The 15,026-nt window shown below is 38.9% G+C and overlaps 1 long non-coding RNA gene and 35 other non-coding genes across 36 annotated transcripts; all 36 read left to right on the top strand.

Annotated features, from left to right (window-relative positions):
- The first annotated feature begins 66 nt into the window (after nt 1–66).
- Nucleotides 67–139, top strand: TRNAR-ACG (transfer RNA arginine (anticodon ACG)). The gene has a single exon. It is a non-coding gene; the product is annotated as a tRNA-Arg (tRNA).
- Nucleotides 140–225: 86 nt separating this feature from the next.
- TRNAR-UCG (transfer RNA arginine (anticodon UCG)) lies at nt 226–298 on the top strand. The gene has a single exon. It is a non-coding gene; the product is annotated as a tRNA-Arg (tRNA).
- Nucleotides 299–389: 91 nt separating this feature from the next.
- Nucleotides 390–462, top strand: TRNAR-ACG (transfer RNA arginine (anticodon ACG)). Its single transcript has one exon. It is a non-coding gene; the product is annotated as a tRNA-Arg (tRNA).
- A 91-nt stretch (nt 463–553) lies between these two features.
- Nucleotides 554–626, top strand: TRNAR-ACG (transfer RNA arginine (anticodon ACG)). Its single transcript has one exon. It is a non-coding gene; the product is annotated as a tRNA-Arg (tRNA).
- An 86-nt stretch (nt 627–712) lies between these two features.
- Nucleotides 713–785, top strand: TRNAR-UCG (transfer RNA arginine (anticodon UCG)). Its single transcript has one exon. It is a non-coding gene; the product is annotated as a tRNA-Arg (tRNA).
- A 91-nt stretch (nt 786–876) lies between these two features.
- Nucleotides 877–949, top strand: TRNAR-ACG (transfer RNA arginine (anticodon ACG)). The gene has a single exon. It is a non-coding gene; the product is annotated as a tRNA-Arg (tRNA).
- Nucleotides 950–1,204: 255 nt separating this feature from the next.
- TRNAR-ACG (transfer RNA arginine (anticodon ACG)) lies at nt 1,205–1,277 on the top strand. Its single transcript has one exon. It is a non-coding gene; the product is annotated as a tRNA-Arg (tRNA).
- Nucleotides 1,278–1,368: 91 nt separating this feature from the next.
- On the top strand, nt 1,369–1,441 carry TRNAR-ACG (transfer RNA arginine (anticodon ACG)). The gene has a single exon. It is a non-coding gene; the product is annotated as a tRNA-Arg (tRNA).
- An 86-nt stretch (nt 1,442–1,527) lies between these two features.
- On the top strand, nt 1,528–1,600 carry TRNAR-UCG (transfer RNA arginine (anticodon UCG)). Its single transcript has one exon. It is a non-coding gene; the product is annotated as a tRNA-Arg (tRNA).
- Nucleotides 1,601–1,690: 90 nt separating this feature from the next.
- TRNAR-ACG (transfer RNA arginine (anticodon ACG)) lies at nt 1,691–1,763 on the top strand. Its single transcript has one exon. It is a non-coding gene; the product is annotated as a tRNA-Arg (tRNA).
- Nucleotides 1,764–1,854: 91 nt separating this feature from the next.
- Nucleotides 1,855–1,927, top strand: TRNAR-ACG (transfer RNA arginine (anticodon ACG)). Its single transcript has one exon. It is a non-coding gene; the product is annotated as a tRNA-Arg (tRNA).
- An 86-nt stretch (nt 1,928–2,013) lies between these two features.
- Nucleotides 2,014–2,086, top strand: TRNAR-UCG (transfer RNA arginine (anticodon UCG)). Its single transcript has one exon. It is a non-coding gene; the product is annotated as a tRNA-Arg (tRNA).
- A 91-nt stretch (nt 2,087–2,177) lies between these two features.
- Nucleotides 2,178–2,250, top strand: TRNAR-ACG (transfer RNA arginine (anticodon ACG)). The gene has a single exon. It is a non-coding gene; the product is annotated as a tRNA-Arg (tRNA).
- A 91-nt stretch (nt 2,251–2,341) lies between these two features.
- TRNAR-ACG (transfer RNA arginine (anticodon ACG)) lies at nt 2,342–2,414 on the top strand. Its single transcript has one exon. It is a non-coding gene; the product is annotated as a tRNA-Arg (tRNA).
- Nucleotides 2,415–2,500: 86 nt separating this feature from the next.
- On the top strand, nt 2,501–2,573 carry TRNAR-UCG (transfer RNA arginine (anticodon UCG)). Its single transcript has one exon. It is a non-coding gene; the product is annotated as a tRNA-Arg (tRNA).
- Nucleotides 2,574–2,664: 91 nt separating this feature from the next.
- On the top strand, nt 2,665–2,737 carry TRNAR-ACG (transfer RNA arginine (anticodon ACG)). The gene has a single exon. It is a non-coding gene; the product is annotated as a tRNA-Arg (tRNA).
- A 91-nt stretch (nt 2,738–2,828) lies between these two features.
- On the top strand, nt 2,829–2,901 carry TRNAR-ACG (transfer RNA arginine (anticodon ACG)). Its single transcript has one exon. It is a non-coding gene; the product is annotated as a tRNA-Arg (tRNA).
- A 91-nt stretch (nt 2,902–2,992) lies between these two features.
- Nucleotides 2,993–3,065, top strand: TRNAR-ACG (transfer RNA arginine (anticodon ACG)). The gene has a single exon. It is a non-coding gene; the product is annotated as a tRNA-Arg (tRNA).
- Nucleotides 3,066–3,150: 85 nt separating this feature from the next.
- On the top strand, nt 3,151–3,223 carry TRNAR-UCG (transfer RNA arginine (anticodon UCG)). The gene has a single exon. It is a non-coding gene; the product is annotated as a tRNA-Arg (tRNA).
- A 90-nt stretch (nt 3,224–3,313) lies between these two features.
- On the top strand, nt 3,314–3,386 carry TRNAR-ACG (transfer RNA arginine (anticodon ACG)). The gene has a single exon. It is a non-coding gene; the product is annotated as a tRNA-Arg (tRNA).
- A 254-nt stretch (nt 3,387–3,640) lies between these two features.
- On the top strand, nt 3,641–3,713 carry TRNAR-ACG (transfer RNA arginine (anticodon ACG)). The gene has a single exon. It is a non-coding gene; the product is annotated as a tRNA-Arg (tRNA).
- Nucleotides 3,714–3,799: 86 nt separating this feature from the next.
- On the top strand, nt 3,800–3,872 carry TRNAR-UCG (transfer RNA arginine (anticodon UCG)). Its single transcript has one exon. It is a non-coding gene; the product is annotated as a tRNA-Arg (tRNA).
- A 91-nt stretch (nt 3,873–3,963) lies between these two features.
- On the top strand, nt 3,964–4,036 carry TRNAR-ACG (transfer RNA arginine (anticodon ACG)). Its single transcript has one exon. It is a non-coding gene; the product is annotated as a tRNA-Arg (tRNA).
- A 255-nt stretch (nt 4,037–4,291) lies between these two features.
- On the top strand, nt 4,292–4,364 carry TRNAR-ACG (transfer RNA arginine (anticodon ACG)). The gene has a single exon. It is a non-coding gene; the product is annotated as a tRNA-Arg (tRNA).
- A 91-nt stretch (nt 4,365–4,455) lies between these two features.
- TRNAR-ACG (transfer RNA arginine (anticodon ACG)) lies at nt 4,456–4,528 on the top strand. Its single transcript has one exon. It is a non-coding gene; the product is annotated as a tRNA-Arg (tRNA).
- An 86-nt stretch (nt 4,529–4,614) lies between these two features.
- On the top strand, nt 4,615–4,687 carry TRNAR-UCG (transfer RNA arginine (anticodon UCG)). Its single transcript has one exon. It is a non-coding gene; the product is annotated as a tRNA-Arg (tRNA).
- A 255-nt stretch (nt 4,688–4,942) lies between these two features.
- Nucleotides 4,943–5,015, top strand: TRNAR-ACG (transfer RNA arginine (anticodon ACG)). Its single transcript has one exon. It is a non-coding gene; the product is annotated as a tRNA-Arg (tRNA).
- Nucleotides 5,016–5,106: 91 nt separating this feature from the next.
- Nucleotides 5,107–5,179, top strand: TRNAR-ACG (transfer RNA arginine (anticodon ACG)). The gene has a single exon. It is a non-coding gene; the product is annotated as a tRNA-Arg (tRNA).
- Nucleotides 5,180–5,265: 86 nt separating this feature from the next.
- Nucleotides 5,266–5,338, top strand: TRNAR-UCG (transfer RNA arginine (anticodon UCG)). The gene has a single exon. It is a non-coding gene; the product is annotated as a tRNA-Arg (tRNA).
- Nucleotides 5,339–5,915: 577 nt separating this feature from the next.
- On the top strand, nt 5,916–5,988 carry TRNAR-ACG (transfer RNA arginine (anticodon ACG)). Its single transcript has one exon. It is a non-coding gene; the product is annotated as a tRNA-Arg (tRNA).
- An 86-nt stretch (nt 5,989–6,074) lies between these two features.
- Nucleotides 6,075–6,147, top strand: TRNAR-UCG (transfer RNA arginine (anticodon UCG)). Its single transcript has one exon. It is a non-coding gene; the product is annotated as a tRNA-Arg (tRNA).
- Nucleotides 6,148–6,238: 91 nt separating this feature from the next.
- On the top strand, nt 6,239–6,311 carry TRNAR-ACG (transfer RNA arginine (anticodon ACG)). Its single transcript has one exon. It is a non-coding gene; the product is annotated as a tRNA-Arg (tRNA).
- Nucleotides 6,312–6,402: 91 nt separating this feature from the next.
- Nucleotides 6,403–6,475, top strand: TRNAR-ACG (transfer RNA arginine (anticodon ACG)). The gene has a single exon. It is a non-coding gene; the product is annotated as a tRNA-Arg (tRNA).
- An 86-nt stretch (nt 6,476–6,561) lies between these two features.
- Nucleotides 6,562–6,634, top strand: TRNAR-UCG (transfer RNA arginine (anticodon UCG)). Its single transcript has one exon. It is a non-coding gene; the product is annotated as a tRNA-Arg (tRNA).
- Nucleotides 6,635–6,724: 90 nt separating this feature from the next.
- On the top strand, nt 6,725–6,797 carry TRNAR-ACG (transfer RNA arginine (anticodon ACG)). The gene has a single exon. It is a non-coding gene; the product is annotated as a tRNA-Arg (tRNA).
- A 771-nt stretch (nt 6,798–7,568) lies between these two features.
- Nucleotides 7,569–9,068, top strand: LOC149649003 (uncharacterized). The gene is made up of 2 exons (XR_016371643.1): nt 7,569–8,157; nt 8,802–9,068. It is a non-coding gene; the product is annotated as an uncharacterized LOC149649003 (long non-coding RNA).
- Nucleotides 9,069–15,026: the final 5,958 nt, after the last annotated feature.

Below are 15,026 nucleotides of genomic sequence, written 5' to 3' on the forward strand. Positions count from 1 at the left end.
AGAGTATAACGGAAGGGAAATTTATAATATTTCAATGCTTCAATATCATTTTGATCAATCTCTAACGGGCTTGTGGCGCAATGGATAACGCGTCTTCCTACGGAGCAGAAGATTCCAGGTTCGAGTCCTGGCAAGCTCTTTTTTTATTTTCGTAAAAGATCTTTTATGCGTCATAAAGAATGCATAAATACAATGTTTGGAAATTTTATTTATTATACCAAGCAAGAGCTTGTGGCGTAATGGATAACGCGTCTGCCTTCGAAGCAGAAGATTCCAGGTTCGAGTCCTGGCAAGCTCGGTATTACCATTTAAAGATGATTATTAGAGTGTAACGGAAGGGAAATTTATAATATTTCAATGCTTCAATATCATTTTGATCAACCTCTAACGCGCTTGTGGCGCAATGGATAACGCGTCTGCCTACGGAGCAGAAGATTCTAGGTTCGAGTCCTGGCAAGCTCGGTGTTAAAATTTAAAGATGATTATTAGAGTATAACGGAAGGGAAATTTATAATATTTCAATGCTTCAATATCATTTTGAGCAATCTCTAACGGGCTTGTGGCGCAATGGATAACGCGTCTGCCTACGGAGCAGAAGATTCCAGGTTCGAGTCCTGGCAAGCTCTTTTTTTATTTTCGTAAAAGATCTTTTATGCGTCATAAAGAATGCATAAATACAATGTTTGGAAATTTTATTTATTATAACAAGCAAGAGCTTGTGGCGTGATGGATAACGCGTCTGCCTTCGAAGCAGAAGATTCCAGGTTCGAGTCCTGGCAAGCTCGGTATTACCATTTAAAGATGATTATTAGAGTGTAAGGGAAGGGAAATTTATAATATTTCAATGCTTCAATATCATTTTGATCAACCTCTAACGGGCTTGTGGCGCAATGGATAACGCGTCTGCCTACGGAGCAGAAGATTCCAGGTTCGAGTCCTGGCAAGCTCGGCATTACCATTTAAAGCTGATTATTAGAGTATAACGGAAGGGAAATTTATAATATTTCAATGCTTCAATATCATTTTGATCAACCTCTAACGGGCCTGTGGCGCAATGGATAACGCGTCTACCTACGGAGCAGAAGATTCCAGGTTCGAGTCCTGGCAAGCTCGGTATTACCATTTAAAGATGATTATTAGAGTGTAAGGGAAGGGAAATTTATAATATTTCAATGCTTCAATATCATTTTGATCAACCTCTAACGGGCTTGTGGCGCAATGGATAACGCGTCTGCCTACGGAGCAGAAGATTCCAGGTTGGAGTCCTGGCAAGCTCGGTGTTAAAATTTAAAGATGATTATTAGAGTATAACGGAAGGGAAATTTATAATATTTCAATGCTTCAATATCATTTTGAGCAATCTCTAACGGGCTTGTGGCGCAATGGATAACGCGTCTGCCTACGGAGCAGAAGATTCCAGGTTCGAGTCCTGGCAAGCTCTTTTTTTATTTTCGTAAAAGATCTTTTATGCGTCATAAAGAATGCATAAATACAATGTTTGGAAACTTTATTTATTATACCAAGCAAGAGCTTGTGGCGTGATGGATAACGCGTCTGCCTTCGAAGCAGAAGATTCCAGGTTCGAGTCCTGGCAAGCTCGGTATTACCATTTAAAGATGATTATTAGAGTATAACGGAAGGGAAATTTATAATATTTCAATGCTTCAATATCATTTTGATGACCTCTAACGGGCTTGTGGCGCAATGGATAACGCGTCTACCTACGGAGCAGAAGATTCCAGGTTCGAGTCCTGGCAAGCTCGGTATTACCATTTAAAGCTGATTATTAGAGTATAACGGAAGGGAAATTTATAATATTTCAATGCTTCAATATCATTTTGATCAATCTCTAACGGGCTTGTGGCGCAATGGATAACGCGTCTTCCTACGGAGCAGAAGATTCCAGGTTCGAGTCCTGGCAAGCTCTTTTTTTATTTTCGTAAAAGATCTTTTATGCGTCATAAAGAATGCATAAATACAATGTTTGGAAATTTTATTTATTATACCAAGCAAGAGCTTGTGGCGTAATGGATAACGCGTCTGCCTTCGAAGCAGAAGATTCCAGGTTCGAGTCCTGGCAAGCTCGGTATTACCATTTAAAGATGATTATTAGAGTGTAACGGAAGGGAAATTTATAATATTTCAATGCTTCAATATCATTTTGATCAACCTCTAACGCGCTTGTGGCGCAATGGATAACGCGTCTGCCTACGGAGCAGAAGATTCTAGGTTCGAGTCCTGGCAAGCTCGGTGTTAAAATTTAAAGATGATTATTAGAGTATAACGGAAGGGAAATTTATAATATTTCAATGCTTCAATATCATTTTGATCAATCTCTAACGGGCTTGTGGCGCAATGGATAACGCGTCTGCCTACGGAGCAGAAGATTCCAGGTTCGAGTCCTGGCAAGCTCTTTTTTTATTTTCGTAAAAGATCTTTTATGCGTCATAAAGAATGCATAAATACAATGTTTGGAAATTTTATTTATTATACCAAGCAAGAGCTTGTGGCGTAATGAATAACGCGTCTGCCTTCGAAGCAGAAGATTCCAGGTTCGAGTCCTGGCAAGCTCGGTATTACCATTTAAAGATGATTATTAGAGTATAGCGGAAGGGAAATTTATAATATTTCAATGCTTCAATATCATTTTGATGAACCTCTAACGGGCTTGTGGCGCAATGGATAACGCGTCTACCTACGGAGCAGAAGATTCCAGGTTCGAGTCCTGGCAAGCTCGGCATTACCATTTAAAGCTGATTATTAGAGTATAACGGAAGGGAAATTTATAATATTTCAATGCTTCAATATCATTTTGATCAACCTCTAACGGGCTTGTGGCGCAATGGATAACGCGTCTGCCTACGGAGCATAAGATCCCAGGTTCGAGTCCTGGCAAGCTCGGCATTAAAATTTAAAGATGGTTATTAGAGTATAACGGAAGGGAAATTTATAATATTTCAATGCTTCAATATCATTTTGAGCAATCTCTAACGGGCTTGTGGCGCAATGGATAACGCGTCTGCCTACGGAGCAGAAGATTCCTGGTTCGAGTCCTGGCAAGCTCTTTTTTATTTTCGTAAAAGATCTTTTATGCGTCATAAAGAATGCATAAATACAATGTTTGGAAATTTTATTTACAATACGAAGCAAGTGCTTGTGGCGTAATGGATAACGCGCCTGCCTTCGAAGCAGAAGATTCCAGGTTCGAGTCCTGGCAAGCTCGGTATTACCATTTAAAGATGATTATTAGAGTATAACGGAAGGGAAATTTATAATATTTCAATGCTTCAATATCATTTTGATGACCTCTAACGGGCTTGTGGCGCAATGGATAACGCGTCTACCTACGGAGCAGAAGATTCCAGGTTCGAGTCCTGGCAAGCTCGGTATTACCATTTAAAGCTGATTATTAGAGTATAACGGAAGGGAAATTTATAATATTTCAATGCTTCAATATCATTTTGATCAACCTCTAACGCGCTTGTGGCGCAATGGATAAGCGTCTGCCTACGGAGCAGAAGATTCTAGGTTCGAGTTCTGGCAAGCTCGGTGTTAAAATTTAAAGATGATTATTAGAGTATAACGGAAGGGAAATTTATAATATTTCAATGCTTCAATATCATTTTGAGCAATCTCTAACGGGCTTGTGGCGCAATGGATAACGCGTCTGCCTACGGAGCAGAAGATTCCAGGTTCGAGTCCTGGCAAGCTCTTTTTTTATTTTCGTAAAAGATCTTTTATGCGTCATAAAGAATGCATAAATACAATGTTTGGAAATTTTATTTATTATAACAAGCAAGAGCTTGTGGCGTGATGGATAACGCGTCTGCCTTCGAAGCAGAAGATTCCAGGTTCGAGTCCTGGCAAGCTCGGTATTACCATTTAAAGATGATTATTAGAGTGTAAGGGAAGGGAAATTTATAATATTTCAATGCTTCAATATCATTTTGATCAACCTCTAACGGGCTTGTGGCGCAATGGATAACGCGTCTGCCTACGGAGCAGAAGATTCCAGGTTCGAGTCCTGGCAAGCTCGGCATTACCATTTAAAGCTGATTATTAGAGTATAACGGAAGGGAAATTTATAATATTTCAATGCTTCAATATCATTTTGATCAACCTCTAACGGGCCTGTGGCGCAATGGATAACGCGTCTACCTACGGAGCAGAAGATTCCAGGTTCGAGTCCTGGCAAGCTCGGTATTACCATTTAAAGATGATTATTAGAGTGTAAGGGAAGGGAAATTAATAATATTTCAATGCTTCAATATCATTTTGATCAACCTCTAACGGGCTTGTGGCGCAATGGATAACGCGTCTGCCTACGGAGCAGAAGATTCCAGGTTCGAGTCCTGGCAAGCTCGGTGTTAAAATTTAAAGATGATTATTAGAGTATAACGGAAGGGAAATTTATAATATTTCAATGCTTCAATATCATTTTGAGCAATCTCTAACGGGCTTGTGGCGCAATGGATAACGCGTCTGCCTACGGAGCAGAAGATTCCAGGTTCGAGTCCTGGCAAGCTCTTTTTTTATTTTCGTAAAAGATCTTTTATGCGTCATAAAGAATGCATAAATACAATGTTTGGAAACTTTATTTATTATACCAAGCAAGAGCTTGTGGCGTGATGGATAACGCGTCTGCCTTCGAAGCAGAAGATTCCAGGTTCGAGTCCTGGCAAGCTCGGTATTACCATTTAAAGATGATTATTAGAGTATAACGGAAGGGAAATTTATAATATTTCAATGCTTGAATATCATTTTGATGAACCTCTAACGGGCTTGTGGCGCAATGGATAACGCGTCTACCTACGGAGCAGAAGATTCCAGGTTCGAGTCCGGGCAAGCTCGGCATTACCATTTAAAGCTGATTATTAGAGTATAACGGAAGGGAAATTTATAATATTTCAATGCTTCAATATCATTTTGATCAACCTCTAACGGGCTTGTGGCGCAATGGATAACGCGTCTGCCTACGGAGCATAAGATTCCAGGTTCGAGTCCTGGCAAGCTCGGCATTAAAATTTAAAGATGGTTATTAGAGTATAACGGAAGGGAAATTTATAATATTTCAATGCTTCAATATCATTTTGATCAATCTCTAACGGGCTTGTGGCGCAATGGATAACGCGTCTGCCTACGGAGCAGAAGATTCCAGGTTCGAGTCCTGGCAAGCTCTTTTTTTATTTTCGTAAAAGATCTTTTATGCGTCATAAAGAATGCATAAATACAATGTTTGGAAATTTTATTTATTATACCAAGCAAGGGCTTGTGGCGTAATGGATAACGCGTCTGCCTTCGAAGCAGAAGATTCCAGGTTCGAGTCCTGGCAAGCTCGGTATTACCATTTAAAGCTGATTAATAGAGTATAACGGAAGGGAAATTTATCATATTGCAATGCTTCAATATCATTTTGATCGACCTCTAACCGCCTTGTGGCGCAATGGATAAGGCGTCTGCCTACGGAGCAGAAGATTCCTGGTTCGAGTCCTGGCAAGCTCTTTTTTATTTTCGTAAAAGATCTTTTATGCGTCATAAAGAATGCATAAATACAATGTTTGGAAATTTTATTTATAATACGAAGCAAGGGCTTGTGGCGTAATGGATAACGCGCCTGCCTTCGAAGCAGAAGATTCCAGGTTAGAGTCCTGGCAACCTCGGTATTACCATTTAAAGATGATTATTAGAGTATAACGGAAGGGAAATTTATAATATTTCAATGCTTCAATATCATTTTGATCAACCTCTAACGGGCCTGTGGCGCAATGGATAACGCGTCTACCTACGGAGCAGAAGATTCCAGGTTCGAGTCCTGGCAAGCTCGGTATTACCATTTAAAGCTGATTATTAGAGTATAACGGAAGGGAAATTTATAATATTTCAATGCTTCAATATCATTTTGATCAACCTCTAACGGGCTTGTGGCGCAATGGATAACGCGTCTGCCTACGGAGCATAAGATTCCAGGTTCGAGTCCTGGCAAGCTCTTTTTTTATTTTCGTAAAAGATCTTTTATGCGTCATAAAGAATGCATAAATACAATGTTTGGAAATTTTATTTATTATACCAAGCAAGAGCTTGTGGCGTAATGGATAACGCGTCTGCCTTCGAAGCAGAAGATTCCAGGTTCGAGTCCTGGCAAGCTCGGTATTACCATTTAAAGATGATTATTAGAGTATAACGGAAGGGAAATTTATAATATTTCAATGCTTCAATATCATTTTGATCAACCTCTAACGGGCTTGTGGCGCAATGGATAACGCGTCTGCCTACGGAGCAGAAGATTCCAGGTTCGAGTCCTGGCAAGCTCGGTATTAAAATTTAAAGATGATTATTAGAGTATAACGGAAGGGAAATTTATAATATTTCAATGCTTCAATATCATTTTGATCAATCTCTAACGGGCTTGTGGCGCAATGGATAACGCGTCTGCCTACGGAGCAGAAGATTCCGGGTTCGAGTCCTGGCAAGCTCTTTTTTTATTTTCGTAAAAGATCTTTTATGCGTCATAAAGAATGCATAAATACAATGTTTGGAAATTTTATTTACAATACGAAGCAAGGGCTTGTGGCGTAATGGATAACGCGCCTGCCTTCGAAGCAGAAGATTCCAGGTTCGAGTCCTGGCAAGCTCGGTATTACCGTTTAAAGCTGATTATTAGAGTATAACGGAAGGGAAATTAAAATATTTCAATGCTTCAATATCATTTTGATCAACCTCTAACGGGCTTGTGGCGCAATGGATAACGCGTCTGCCTACGGAGCAGAAGATTCCAGGTTCGAGTCCTCGCAAGCTCGGTCTTTATTTTAGTAAAAGATCTTTATGCGTCAAAAAAAATGCATAAATACAATGTTTGGAAAAGTTGTTTATAATACGGAGCAAGAGCTTGTAGCGTAATGGATAAAGCGTCTAGCTTCGAAGCGGAAGATTCCAGGTTCGAGTCTTGGCAATCTCGCAATTAACATTTAAAGATGATTATTAGAGTATAACGGAAGGGAAATTTATAATATTGCTACGCCTCAATAGCATTAGTAGGTAGAAAAGGGGGGTTCAAATTCAATGGTATACCATGGTATCGATGGTATTCAATGGTATCGATGGTATCACGATGGTATCGACGCCATTTTTTTCTCGGTGGTATTTTTTTCTCTGCGCCATTTTGTTTTTCTTTGACGTCATTCTAGGCGTCATTTTTTTCTTCTCGACGCCATTTTTTTTATCGGAAATTTCTGGCGGGAAATTTGAAAATGTTAAGCCTTATCGGACTTCAATCAAGACCAAAGTTCATTGTGATTTTAAAATCCTGAGTTTGCTGATAAGGCAAGCAATCAAAGATTGGGATGTCATACTACAGTTATAATATATTAGGAACTGAACGTCTTATATACTAAGATATTTTGGGAATGGTGACAGACGGCATACATTCTGATTCAAACCTTAATCCTAATTAATGTATACCATTTATAATAATTATATTGACTTAACAGGGTGCAACGCACGCTAACTTAAGTAATTGTCGAAGAAAATAATTAAAATTAATTATATTTATCTCTCTGTTTACAGTATATGGTAGCCGATATGCAGCATTTCATCTATAAAATAAATTCAACTTACTATTTAAGACGAGGTGTATCTTTAAAACCATTCCGGAGGAGAATTAAAATGCTAAGACTGCTTTACATGTGGTGGTGGTTTGAAATATCTAGATACGAGAATAGACACGTTGCCGGCGATAAACAAGAACCGATAAGAAATCTGGAATCTTTTATCGATAAGATATGTTTCCTCGTGGTAGGAAAATTTCAAGATAGTAAACTAGAACCTAAACTAGAACCATTTATCGATAAGATATCTTTCCACCTGGCGGGGATAAACTAGAACCGAAACTAGAACTGTTTATCAATATATTTCCACATGGCGGGGGTAAACCAGAACCGATAACCGATATCACTCGCGCTATTTCCAAACTTATCGATGTCTTCATCGAAACTAGAAATCTTATCGGTCATATCAATGGTCTCCGGTTTATCATGTATAAAAACTCGTGCACGTGGTGATAAGATCATTTTACGGCTAACCAAGCTCTCTCCAGCAACCAAAGTACCACAGCAGCGGAATTCAGCAACTATAGTCCCGCAGGAAACTCTACGTTATAATGTAAGTACACTCTCTGGAGTTTTCTCTATATCCATTATTCGGAATTAATTATATATATATATCATGATTATAGTTATTAAAATCATTTAAAGAGATGGATTCAACTTTGCAACACCCATTTACAGGGCTCGTAGCCGGGGTCACTGGTTGTGGGAAGAGTGTTTTTGTAGCTAAATTAATTAAACATCGTGAAATATGTATTTTACCGTCACCCGAAAGGATAATTTGGTGTTACACGGAATATCAGGCGAATCTTTTTAATACTATATCCTCACATTCACCAATGGTAGAATTTCATGAGGGTTTATTAGATGTTAGCATTTTAGACGCCAGTGTGAGGAATTTTGTTATACTGGATGATCTATTATGTGAAACTGCCAATAATAAGGATGTGACGAACCTCTTTATACAAGGTTCTCATCATAGAAATACCTCAGTTTTTATATTAATGCAGAACTTGTATTATCCCGGAAAAGAAATACGTACTTTAAACCTTAACGCTCATTACTTGGTTATATTCAAAACACCACGCGACCAGTCGGCCATTATCCATCTTGCGAAACAGATTTACCCAACCAACAGCAAATACGTGGTAGACGCGTTTAAACAGGCCACCTCTGAAAGTTTCGGTTATCTTTTTGTAGACCTCAAAGCTAGTACCTCGGACGATCGTAGATTACGTACTGGAATATTGCCTGGAGAACAAGCTGCAGTTTTCGTCCCAAAATGACTGCCTTCATCGAGGTTAACTTCTTTCGAGTTAAAGGTGAATGGATTATTAAGGAAATGGCCGCATACTTTGAGGAGACCAAGGACTACGAGGTTTGGATCTTCAAATCCCCTTGCCCCTTTGCTGATCTATCGCGTAGCGATAAAAGGCAATGTTCTTGGCTAACTCGGAACATTTGCGACCTGCGATTTGAGGAGGGTGACCACGACTTCAGTGAATTACCCAAAATTCTTGATGAAACGAGCCAGCACCTTTGTAACTAAGGGAATCGAGAAAGCGGCGGTGTTATCGGGTTTCTTAAAAACTGAGGTCTTGAACGCCGAAGATCAAGGTTGTCCCCGACTGACAACTGTCGTGTGCTCTCATCCCAGAGCTTGCAGTTTTCACCGGAACAACAATAATTGTACCCTGGTCAAGGTGTTCCGTTTGGCGGCATGGCTCCGTCACAGAGAGTGCGAAAGCATTTAGACTTTTTGCTTAATAGCTGCAATGCGTGCCAGAGGAACGCCGCCATTAAGCTTGCCAACAAGGAAGCGATAAAGGCCATAGCAGAATGTTGTATAAATGTTCTTTGGAATAACGTACCACTCTCAGTGAGTGAGAAGAAGAGCTTGAAGAAACATCGTAGATTTATACGGAGAGTGGCCGATAATATTCCACATTCAAAAAGAAAGAAGATACTGATACAAAACGGTGAATTTCTCCCCCTGCTTTTGACCCCCCTTCTATCCATCATAAGCTCTGTCGCTGGTGCTGCCATAAGCCGAGCCATTAAGTAGAAAATGGCGAAAAAAATGCTATTAATTTCGCAAGACGCGTACCAGACTGAATAAGGCTCAAAACGATTTCATAATTGATACCACGCTAGAGTTGGAGAAGGACGATAAACTAAAGACCATTATCGACGATCCGAAACTAAACAATACCGAAAAGCTCAGTAGATATAATCACGTCTTATCAAGACAAATACATAAAAAAGAAAAGAAAAGAAAGACCAAGAAGGTTAAACCGGGTAAAACGCGAAACTGGTCCGCCGAAATTGCATCATCGGTTCCAGCCTATACTGCGACTGATTGTTTAAACTTGTACAAGTGGATGGAACTAGCCTCCGATATAAAATGGACGGACGCTGGTGAATTAATTTATGAGAAACGTAGAATAATCGGTTCTAATATAGTAGACTTATTAGCGTATACGGCTGTGAAATCGAGGAAAACGACTCCCGTCTCTGGTTCTGACCTTTTTTACGAACTTTTATATAACGCGAATGTTCCCAGAACTTTAATTTATCTTAGAAAAAGTGACTTAGACCCTCTCGAAAAGCGTGAATAGAAGGAATTTGATGAATTTAAGTTAGCTTCCGAGTCAATGGATGGTGAGGGTTTCAGAGATTGGATTTGTTTGTAGTATTTTTGTCAAACAGAAAAAAATTTGTTTCATTTATGATTTGTGTTTCATTTGATTAAAGTATTAAGCCATGGAACACTGTAAAAAAAGGGGTTCTTCGAGGGTTTTCAATAGAACTCTTACGTTCTAGTTGGAACGCTATAGGTTCCCAGACGTGGTTGAAGGTTCACAGTAGAACAGGAAGGTTCTTAGCAGATCGTATCCAATTAAAAGGGTTCTTGTAATAACGTGTGGGGTTTTAATAGATCCTTGAATGTTCTTGAAAGAACATTCGGGTTCTTTAAAGATCCTTGAACGTTCTTGAAAGAACATTTGGGTTCTTGCGAGAGCCTTCACGGTTCGTGAGAGAACATACAGGTTCTTGATAGATTCTTGAGGGTTCATGAAAAAAATACGGGTTCTTGAAAGATCCTTAAAGGTTCGTGAAAGAATACTGTTAGAAAAAAAGGTTATTCATGGTTATTTGGAAATACCTTGAGGTGTTTATTTACTCTTTTTAGAGTGTTTTGTAACTGAGATGGTGTTTTCTCCGTAAAAAGGTGCTAGTTGACTCTTTATAGGTAATTTTTAAAGGAATTGGCGATTCACTGGTACTTAGAAACACCTTTAGGTTTTATTAACTCTTCCAGGTGTGCTTTAATCTGCTGGGTGTTTTTGTTTCAGTTGGAAGGTGTTCTATCAATCGGTGCTTAGAAAAAAGGCACGGTGTTAATTGACCCTTATTGAAATGTTTTTAAACGGAAATATAAGCCGCGTTTACACGAGCTTGCACAACCGTTGCCAACGCATTGGAAACGATTACACAACCGTTTATAACCGAATCAATTCCGAATCGCATTGTTGTTTGATATAAAACTGTTTGAATGGTGGGGATAAACACCTTTGGGCTTTACTTAACACTTTTTTGCTCATATGGTGTGTTTTTAAGTTAAAGGTTTTTCGATATGAACTTAGATCGTGAAGGGTGAAGAGAGAAATCATCTATTAATTCTACCTGCATAGTGAAACATTCCAAAAATATCCCAAAGATTTTAATAATCAAAATTAATTTATAATTCTTCGCACTACCTTATACTAAATATTTGAAGGAACTCACACTTATTTTGATTTTTAATTCATTGGGAAATAATTCTCGGAGAGGTCAATATGCTGGAATGTCTTCAAATTAGAGGAATTCATAAAATTACTTGAATTTTCCCTTAACACAGGTTTTTACCTCTCCGAGTGACGATGACGTCACGAAGAGGTATAACACTGGACGTGTCTTTGTGTGTGTGTCTGTCTATCACCGCGTTCGCAGTTGGCAAATCAGAGCAACCGTGTTCTCAATTTCCGGAACGCGTTCGCAGTTAACAGAAATTAGGAAAATTCTACTTCATTACGCTATCTCCATACTTGTCTTTCGTATGGTATATACCACATACACGCAAATCTGTACTTATTGGCCTCTGACAACACCATTGGTCTTCTGTGTATACCACATACAGTCCAATCTGGAACATTGGCTTCTACTACATTATCATCGTTGGGGTTAAGATGTACGCGCGATCGGCTACGGTTACGAGAAACGTTTAGCCTCCCAATGGCAGGGCTTCCACCAAATGCTAACGCAATTGCTCTTATTTTTATCATTTGTGAATGAATCGCCTTATATACCCTAAATTTCCAAAAATTGTGAAAACGCTATACGCTAGAAGTCAAACGTCAACAATAGCTATGTTTAAATTCATTTAAAGAATAATATTTCTTAAAACGGTTTAACTAGAATTAAGGTAAAATACTGACGATTAAAAAAATTAATATCATTTATATTTATTTATTTATTTAAGATAATCTACTTTTCTTCGGTACGACACAAGTGAAAATTTATATAGAACGAGTAATAAAGATTTCATATGAATAGAAACACAAGGTTAATATAAAGCGAGTAGAATGAAATAATCTCTTACGAATATATAACATTTTCTTATTGCTGAATATTAAATAAAAATATGTTACATATGTTTCGACATTACGATTCCTTTAGTAGTTTTGTAGCTATAAAGCTCTGTTTCATTTCAATATTCCAAGAAATTATTTTATATTGATATTTCAAATTTGGTGTTTACTCTTTAATTCAGCTTTACAACATTTATATATAGTGTAAACTTATACTTCATGCCAGTTCATGGTGAGGCGTTTTTTCGACAAAAATTAAATATTATTGTTATGGTTGCAACCTAACACTGTTAAAATAAGAACCTTTATAAGGTGGTCACATGATATAATATAATTCCAACGGATTTGAACAACATCGGGTTCAGAGTCGAGCTACACGGGTTCTAGGTTGACTGCAACACGGTTCAGAGTCGAACTACATGGAGTTCTAGGTCTGACTCAATACGGTTCTTAGCCGTATGAAACAGTGTTCTTAGGCTAACTCGACAGGGTTCAGAGTCAAACTCGACAGGGTTAAGAGTAAAACTCGACAGGGTTAAGAGTCAAACTAGATAGGGTTAAGAGTCAAACTCGACAGGGTTAAGAGTGAAACTAGATAGGGTTCAGAGTCGAACTAGATAGGGTTCAGAGTCGATCTCCACAGGGTTCAGAGTCGAACTCGACACGATTCAGAGTCAAACTACAGCGTTCGGATTATAACTAAATAGGGCTCTGCGTTGAACTAAACAAGGTTCTGAGTCGAATAAACCAGGTTCTGGGCTTAACGCAATACGGTTCTTAGCCGTACGAAGCGGGGTTCAGAGTCGAACTAAACCAGGTTCAGAGTCGAACTCAACACGGTTCTCAGTCAAACTACACATGGTTCCGATTACAACTGAAGCACACGCCACATGATTCAGGGAGGAACCGAACACGGTTCCAAAAGAAACTAACTTGGTTCATAGAAAAACCCCAGCTTGGATCGTAGATGAACCCCTTATGGCTTTATAGAGAACTCATATCAAAGAGTTCTAGGTAGATCAAAAAGGGTTTAAAATAGGGGACAAGCGTTAAGAACCCTTTTCTCGGAAAAGTAGAACCTTTTTTTCTAAGAATGTAGAATAGACAAAAGTTTATTGCGCTGAAAATTCTTTGCTTTGGTTCCCACAATATGATGGTTCCCACGATATGAAAGTTCGTAACAACCAATAGGCGGTGGCCAAAATCCAACACTTTTTGAGAGAATTTCAGAGAAAATCATTTAGTTGTTTAGCAAGGATTGAGATAGTTGATGTTTTTGATCTCTTGTGTTAATTTTTCACGAAGTTAACGCAATGGCAAACAACAATCCAGTAGGCAGGCCAAGTACTTATGATGAAAATGAGACCTTACAAACACTTCAACGCGTAATGAATAACGAAGTCGTTATGAAAAACTTAGCGGAAACGTTAACGGCACAGTATCCCAGGCGCGATGCACCAGCTTCCGTTTCCGAAACAGCGAATACGAACATTAATGGTCCTTCGAGTATGGGAGGTTTACAAGCGAATTTGTCTAAGCTTTTTAGACGATATGCAGCACATCCGAGGGCAATAACAAGTTACAATGCACCTCAGTTTCCGGTTGCCAAAAGAAGATCAACAAGAAAGTAAGAAAATTATCTATTACGCAATGGAGTCGAATCGTAGAATAATGAATGCTTATCTGTGATGCCAGAGAGAGTTAAATAGGGAGTAGAAGCAACATGACAGTGCTAAATGAGATGTAGCTACTCTTCAAGCTAAGGGGGCGTAACAGGCAATGTTGTTCCGGTCTAGAGCTAATTTCCATAGCGACATTCTCTGACCTATAGCCTAGCTCCGCTCCGACTTAATTCTCTCTGATGATGACTATGTGAGAGGGTGGCTGACAAAATGGGCGAAGTAAACCGGATAATTTTTGAGAGTCGTGACGTCAGGTATTGTAAATACTCAAATTTAACGCAACTAGTGCCCTCCGAAATACCGAAATGATTCTATACTTGATTTTAGGGAACTGGGAAAGCTGATGAGTATGAATACATAATGTAAAATCGGGAGTATTAGTTTGAAACATTGATTGTAATTGCTCCATATGAGCACTCCGAGAGCTACGAATAAAATATTCAATTTGGTTTCAGCTTTAGTAGTGCAGTTTAAGCCTAATGGCTGTGGTGCATGACAGCTATTTCTGTTCTTCGGGGGAAAGGAATTTGTAACTCCCCTGGTGCAACTTAAATATAGTCCAATATCAAGGGTAGGGTAGGGGGGTCGCAGCAGCGGTAGGTACAGTCCTGCTCAAAAGTTTCTGGCCGTTTTAATTAAGTCGCCATTTTCTTTCTATTTGGCCAATGAGGCCATTTTCCAAAGGTTAGGATATCAAGAAAAAGATAAAGCAGAAATGGATGGCGACGGTAAGCATTAAAAACCACAAAATGCTGTACGAAAAAATTTTCCCTTTGTAGAACAAGCTTAGATTGCATTAATTTCTAGAGATGGGCCGATACCAGTTTAAACCGATACCGATATGATCCGATACTTGGGAAACCGATACGTACCGATACCGATATTTTACCCGATCCTTCGATCAAACCGATATCAAACCGATACCGATATGGTATCGGTATCGGCCCATCTCTATAGATGATTCTCGATCCAATTTCGGTACTTGAGACTAGAAAACTGGCTTATCATACGAAAAATCCATTTTAGACACTAGTTACGTTATCCAAAAATAGATGAAAAACTGTGCTGTCTCAGAGTTTAGGTCTTAAGTATTTATTTTCTTCAAAAAATAT

The sequence above is a fragment of the Phalangium opilio genome, unplaced genomic scaffold (assembly GCF_054372755.1).
Source record: "Phalangium opilio isolate 3A_F unplaced genomic scaffold, DU_Popi_V2 ptg000088l_1, whole genome shotgun sequence".
Classification (NCBI taxonomy): domain Eukaryota; kingdom Metazoa; phylum Arthropoda; class Arachnida; order Opiliones; family Phalangiidae; genus Phalangium; species Phalangium opilio.